Source organism: Melospiza melodia, unplaced genomic scaffold (genome assembly GCF_035770615.1).
Source record: "Melospiza melodia melodia isolate bMelMel2 unplaced genomic scaffold, bMelMel2.pri scaffold_34, whole genome shotgun sequence".
Taxonomy (NCBI): domain Eukaryota; kingdom Metazoa; phylum Chordata; class Aves; order Passeriformes; family Passerellidae; genus Melospiza; species Melospiza melodia.
This window is the reverse complement of record NW_026948659.1, coordinates 6,911,643-6,917,979: the sequence shown is the minus strand read 5'-3', so window position 1 is coordinate 6,917,979 and position 6,337 is coordinate 6,911,643. Positions and strand designations below refer to the sequence as shown.

The 6,337-nt window shown below is 60.6% G+C and overlaps 1 pseudogene; it reads left to right on the top strand.

The window, feature by feature from the left end:
• The first annotated feature begins 365 nt into the window (after positions 1-365).
• LOC134434285 (serine/threonine-protein kinase pim-1-like) lies at positions 366-2,852 on the top strand (annotated as a pseudogene).
• The last annotated feature ends 3,485 nt before the right edge of the window (positions 2,853-6,337 follow it).

Sequence of the window (6,337 nt, the reverse complement as noted above, 5' to 3'; positions counted from 1 at the left end):
TGACCATCAGCAGAGACACTGCACAGCAGTGACCAAGGGGATTCCTGTGCCACTCTGCAGGAGTCGAGGCTCTGGGTCTTGCCTGAACACGGCAAAGTTCCCGTGTTTGGACAGGCTCAGGGGCTGCCCCTGGTGAGCGCAGGGCTCGGCGCGGGGGCGAGCAGGCAACGGACAAACGGACACGGGGACAAATGGCCCCAGAGCTTCAGTTGCAGCAGCAGCAGCGGCAGCAGCAGCAGTGAAAACAGCGAAAGAAGCGCCTTTGTCAATTCCCTCTCACTTCCCCTCTCCCTCTCCCGCAGTCCCGCACACTCTCCCGCTCTCCCTTTCCCGGCATCCCCTCGTCTCCCAGTCTCTCTCTCCCCATGCCCGGCCGGGCCATGCCCCCGGCTCAACCCCGGCCCCAGGCGGGGCTGCCCCGTGCCTGGCCCCGGGCGTCCCTCCGCGGTCTCGCCTCCGGCCGGCTCTGGCCGTGCTGGCGGTGGCGCTGCTGGGCGGGCATCAGTGCCTGGGGCTGGGGCGGCATCACCTCCCTTTGGCTCCGCCTGTCCCGGGCCCGGCCCCGGCCCCGGCCCTGGGCCTGGCTCCTCCCGGGGCCCGCGGAGGACACAGGCGGCGTGGCCGTTCTTGCCGCCTCCGCTGTGGCTTGCCCGGCCCGAGCTCTGCCACTCGGCAGCGTGGCCGCCGGCCCCGAGCCGCCGCTGTCCCGTTCCCAGGAGCGAACGCCTGGGCATGGCTGGCCCGGAGTGCTTGAGGGGCGCTCGGGAACTGTTGCAGCCCCGGCCCGAGCGCTGACAGCCGCGTCCCGCTGGCACGGAAGGCACAGCAAGGCCTGAAGGAGCCGGACAGGCTGGGCTCGCTGCTGGGACGCGGCAGCTTCGGCAGCATCGTCGCCGCCACAAGGCTCTCTGACGGCGCTCCGGTGAGCGGCGGGGCCGGTGGCGGGCGTAGGAGGAGGAGGAGGAGGAGGAGGAGGCGGGCAGAGGATGGGGCTGGGCAGGGTGGGCGGTGAGCTGAGCCCGCTGCTGCCCTTGGTTTGCAGGTGGCCATCAAAAGGGTGCCACGGAAGCCTGTCCGGCACTGGGGCAAGCTGGTGAGTGAGCGGGGCCAGTGGCAGAAGCTGGGCCATGCTGAGCGGGGATGAGCCGAGGCCCGGCAGGGTGGAAGCCGCTACGACGCCCCGAGGGAGAGCGGGCGTGGGGCCAGCGCAGGGCGCAGAGCATCCCGGGCTGGCTGAGGGCGTCCCGAGCCCTGGCACGGCATCAGCCCCACTGACGGCATCGTGCTCCTCCCGCAGCCCGACGGCACCAGCGCATCCCTGGAGATGGTGTCCCCATGCTGTCCCCTGGCTTCCCTGGTGTGGTCCAGCTGCTGGAGTGGTTTGAGCTCCCCAATGACATCGTTATGGTGCTGGAGCGCTCGGAGCTCTCTCAGGACCTGCAGCACTTCATTAGGCCACGGGGGTTCCTGCCTGAGGAGGTGGCGCAGGAGCTGTTCCGCCAGGTGCTGGTTCAGGCCGTGCGACACTGCACCAGCTGCAGGGTCCTGCACAGGGACATCAAACCAGAAAACATCCTGCTTGACCTGGACACCAGGCAGGCCAAATTGATCGACTTTGGCTGTGGCATCTACCTGCAAGAGACAGCCTACACTCACTTTGCAGGTAAGCCCACGCAGGAGTGTGCTCCCTGTTCTGGCATGTCATGGCCCAAGATCTCACAGCCCAAGCTGGGTGTGGAAGCAGGGATTCTCCCTTTTTTAAGTGCCTTCATGGCACTGAGATTTCAGCTGAGTTTCTTTTGAGGAGGGCTGAGTGGAGAGCCAGCTTCCAGCTGTGATGGCAGCCTTTGCCCACCTCTCTGCCCAGAACTGGGGCTGGGGCTGGGGCAGCCAGCCCAGCAAAAACACCCGTGGTTGGGGGTAGCAGAGAGGGGGGCCAGAACCTGTGCCCCAGCTGGTTTGGTGTGCAGGTGAGAAAGGGCTTGGACTGCTCCACTCACTTGGTTTGCTTTGGGTTCATAATGTTTTTGGGGTCAATGCAGGTGGGGAGGATGAAGGCATGGTTTTTCCCAGCACTGAGTGGGTTCTTCCTTGTCATGGTCAGGCGTTCCCAGGGCTTTCACTGCCCTCTTCCAGCACCAGCGGCTTCTTTTCCAACCCCAAGCCTGTACACAAGTCCCAGGTGCTGGTGAGAGGGCAGTGGGTCACCTTGTGTGCCACTGGGGCAGGCCCCGCATGCCCAGGAATGCTGGGGCCAGGCTCTGTGAGCAGCAGCATTCCCATGATGAAACTCCATCTGTATTCCATAGGAACATGGTCATACAGCCCCCCGGAATGGACCCACTTTGGCTGGTACTATGGCAAGCCAGCTACCATCTGGTCCCTGGGCATCCTGTGCACTAGATGCTCTGCAGGGAACACCCTTTCAGGAGGGGCCAGAACATCAGCTGGGACCATCCGCTCTCGCTGCCACAAGGGGCTCTCTCAAGGTGGATCCTCATCTCTGGGCATGGCGGGAATCCCAGTGCTGGGAGACAGCAGTGGGCTCGTGGGCATCCCGCTCTGGCAGCTGCTGAGGAGGTGGCACATGTCCTGCTCTCCTGCTCTCCTCCAAAACAGGGAATTGATGGGAAAGTTTAGGCCCAGCTCTGAGCACATCCAGAAAAGCCTGAGAATGGGAATAGTGGGGCAAAACCAACAGGAGCCTTCTCCAACTGCCTGACGGTTTCTGGTTTCTCTGCCCAGAGTGCCAAGATCCGATCAGGCGGTGTTTATCCATGCTGGACTTGGAAAGGCCCTCATTAGAGGAGCTGCTCTGTCATTCTTGGATGCAGGATATTCATGTGCCCTAGAAGAAGGCAGAGAGCCACAGGCACACTTTGATGCAGGGCCCTGCTAAATTACAGCTCCACACATGTCTTGGCGATAACGAGCAAAGGAACCCAGACTTTGTTGTCCTGCCTGTGTCACTGCCCAGGGCTTATCAGATGGGAACACACAGCCGTTGTGCTGGAGATGAGCTGCTCTGCCCAGCACTGGTGGCTGCCATCTGAGCTGGTTTTGCCTGTCCTGGTTCCCTGACAGCTGGGGCCCTGGGCAGAACCTGAGAGCCTGGTCTCACCCCAGGGAATGAGAAGGAGCCCCTGGAGAAGCTGTGCCGGGTGGGGCTGCTGCTGCTGCTGCTGCTGGGGACAGTGAGGACGACATCAAGGATGACAACCTCTTCCTGGACCTGGCCACTGGCCAGCTGAACACGATGGACTTTGATTCTGGCACCTTCTACAAAGCCAGGCTCCAAAGGGAATTTGCAGATGAGTCTACACACGGGGGGATGCTCCCAGATTTGGGCATTGCACAGCCTGGCTGGGAACCAAAGGTTCCCCCTTTGCTGATGTGGGTGCAGCTGATCCTTCAGTCGGCTGCCCAGCTGCTTTTGGCAGGGCTGGGGCATGGGCTGGGGTGGGTACGAAATGGGAGTGGGCTCCTGGCCCTGCCAACAGCCCCCAGCACCCACCGTGCCCCAGGCTGGGGCTGGGGCAGCCAGCCCGACCCAAACAAAGCCCCATGGTGGGAGGAGAGGTGGGGCTCCAGAACCTGTGCTGGGGCTGCTTTGCTGTGCAGGCAAGGGAGGGTTTGGGCTGCTCCACTGCCCTTGTTTGCTTTGGGATCACCGTTATTGTGGGGGGCAGTGCAGGGGAGAAGGGAGAAAGCCTGGGCTTCCCTCACCCATGGCTGGGTTTTTTCCTTGTATGCAGGGGTTGGGCCTTCCTCAAGGCCCTGGTAGAGATAAGGTTTATGACCTTGTTTCCCTCTTTTTTTCTGTAATCTATTTTGAATGATTTCTTGTTTGTTTTTCTAGGTGAAGCATTCTAGGTGTGCTCCAGTCTGGATTGGTAAGTGTTTGGGACCAGCTGCGGTGCAGATGGGCCATGCCCTTGGAGAAGGCTGAGGACATCGTTTGGGACCAGCTTTTCTTCCAGTGGGGGAGGGCATGAGGTGGTTCCCTGTGTGCTTGGCAGGGTGGGATCAGAGCTTTTGGGAGATGGCAGCGAGCACAGGAGCATCCTGCTCTGGGCAGCTGCTGAGGAGGTGGATGTGCCCTGGCTGGCTGCAGACTGGGCACATGTCCTGCCCTCCTGGTCTGTGCCAAAGGCAGCAGGGATGGGCAGCTCTGGGCACCGCTCTGAGCACAGCCAGCACGGCCTGGGCACCGCGGGCGGCTGGGACAAGGGCACAGGAGCCTTCAGCTGATGGGCGGTTTCTGCTTTCTCTCCTTGTAGCCGGGCTCTGCAGGTGCTGAGGCTGCTCTGGGCTCTGCCAGGGCTCTGCTGGAGCTCAGCACCGGGCCGGAATCAGCCAAAGAAGAAATGGTGTGACCTGCAGCACAGACTTGCTTGAGCATTTTGGCAGCACAGCTCAAGTTTGCAGAGTGTACATCTCCAAGGGAAAACAAGACAACCCTCAAAAAATAAATTGTTCAATAACTTCTGAAATGAAATCAATCTGGAATGACCCCAAATGACATTTTTCAGCTTGCTGAAGCTGTAGCTCAGCCCTTGTTTGAACAGTTCTCTCCCCCCCCACATGCCTTTTACTTCCACACTGCTCCCTCTTTTCCCGCAGTGAGTTCCCAGCCCATTGCTGTCTCCATCACACTGTTGCCTTCCTTGGTGCCCCTCACCATGAGGAAGGCAGACCCCCAGACTTAGGGACTCATCCTGTCACTGGCTGAGGAGCAGCAATGTCTCAGAGGTCCAGTGGGATTTTAGTGTCATTCAGAGCCACTCTCCAGCCCTCAGCTCTCCTCACTGCTGAGCTCCCACTCCCTTTTCCTCATTCTTGCAGCAGGATGAGCTTTGTGAGTCCCCTTGAGCCTCCCCACTCTTCCCAGCCCATGCATCCCCCTCAGTTAGGCTGAAGCTAAAGCTTCTCTGTCTCCTGTGGCACACCAGTCCAGTGCCCTGTGCGGGGAGCCCCAGCCCCAGAGCACAGCACACAAGAGTGCAGTCCAGGCTGGAGCAGCTGCTCTGCAGCCCTGGCTTGGCTGTTTGTGGCAAGGCAATGCTCCCTGTTCCCAGCTGTCCCTGCAGGATGGCCTCAGGGCAGAGCCCAGCCGGGCTCCCACTGCAACCCCTGGAGCTTGGGGCAGACAGTGCTCCTAGAGCTGAGGTTCCTGGGCAGCACCCGGAGCTGTGCCTTGCACTCTGTGGCCGTGTGTCACAGTGCGGGCTGGCTCGGGCTGTGTGAATGTACCAGCCCTGTTTTGGCTGCCAGGGGCCTCGCCCAGTCACATCTCTCCCAGGGCTGCAGCATTTCACTGGCCAGAATCTGACAAGGCATAGAGATCAGAGCAATGAAATTATCCAGACTGGGTTTTTCAAAGGCCCTTTAGAAGGAAGGGCTTGAGAATAAACACTCTCTGTTTGCCAGGTGAACATCAGGGTGAGCACTCTCTCTGTCTCCAACCCACTCCCCCCCAGCCAACGTTACAGCCACCCACTCCCTCACACATCCCCCTCGTGCCTTCCCACTGCCGTGTCCTGTCAGGGCTTCCCAGCCCCTCGTCCCTTCCTGGCCCCGTCCCCTCAGGCTCTGCCCCAGCCCAGCCAAGCTGCCCGGCAGCAGCGCCGCAGCCCCACAGCAGCTCCAGACCAGCCCCATCCAGAGGCACCTGGGAGCCCTCAGCAATCCAGCCAGCAGCACACAGGCAGGAAGACACGGATGGCACTTCCTGCCTGGCACAGGGCTTGTGGCCATCTCCAGGCACCGCTCTGACAAGGATCCCCGCAGCCCCGGCCCCTGCCCAACCGCTCTGTCACCAGCACAAAGGCTTCAGCAGAACCACCACAGGCCAAGGGGCTTCTGGCCATTTTCCCTGCAACACTGCACGCCTGGGCAGGTTGCTGAGCCCAAGCACCCCTTTCCCCCTCTTCCCTTATGCCCTGCAGACCCTGGGCAGCAACAGAAAACACTTGGGAGTCTGGTATTGTAACACACTCTATATTTATATACTGAAGAAAAAACAAAAAGAAGAAAAGAAAAAGAACAATCTTAAGGAAATGAAAAATTCCCGCTGGCTCAGGTGGCCCCAGCAGACAGAGCCTCTGGCATCAGCTCTCTGCAGAGCTCCAGCAGCGCAGCCAGCTGAGCCCCGAAAGACGAGGCCGTGTCCTCCATGCCCAGCAGAGCTGATCTTGCACCCTCTGGAAGACGGAATATTGCTCACTCTGCAGTGCTTGGAGGACATACAATGTTTCAAGTGCCAGATCTGACACGGCACAGCTGATGTCCTCTGTCAGGTGTTCAAGGGCTGAAAGAGAAAGGAGCAGAGCCATGG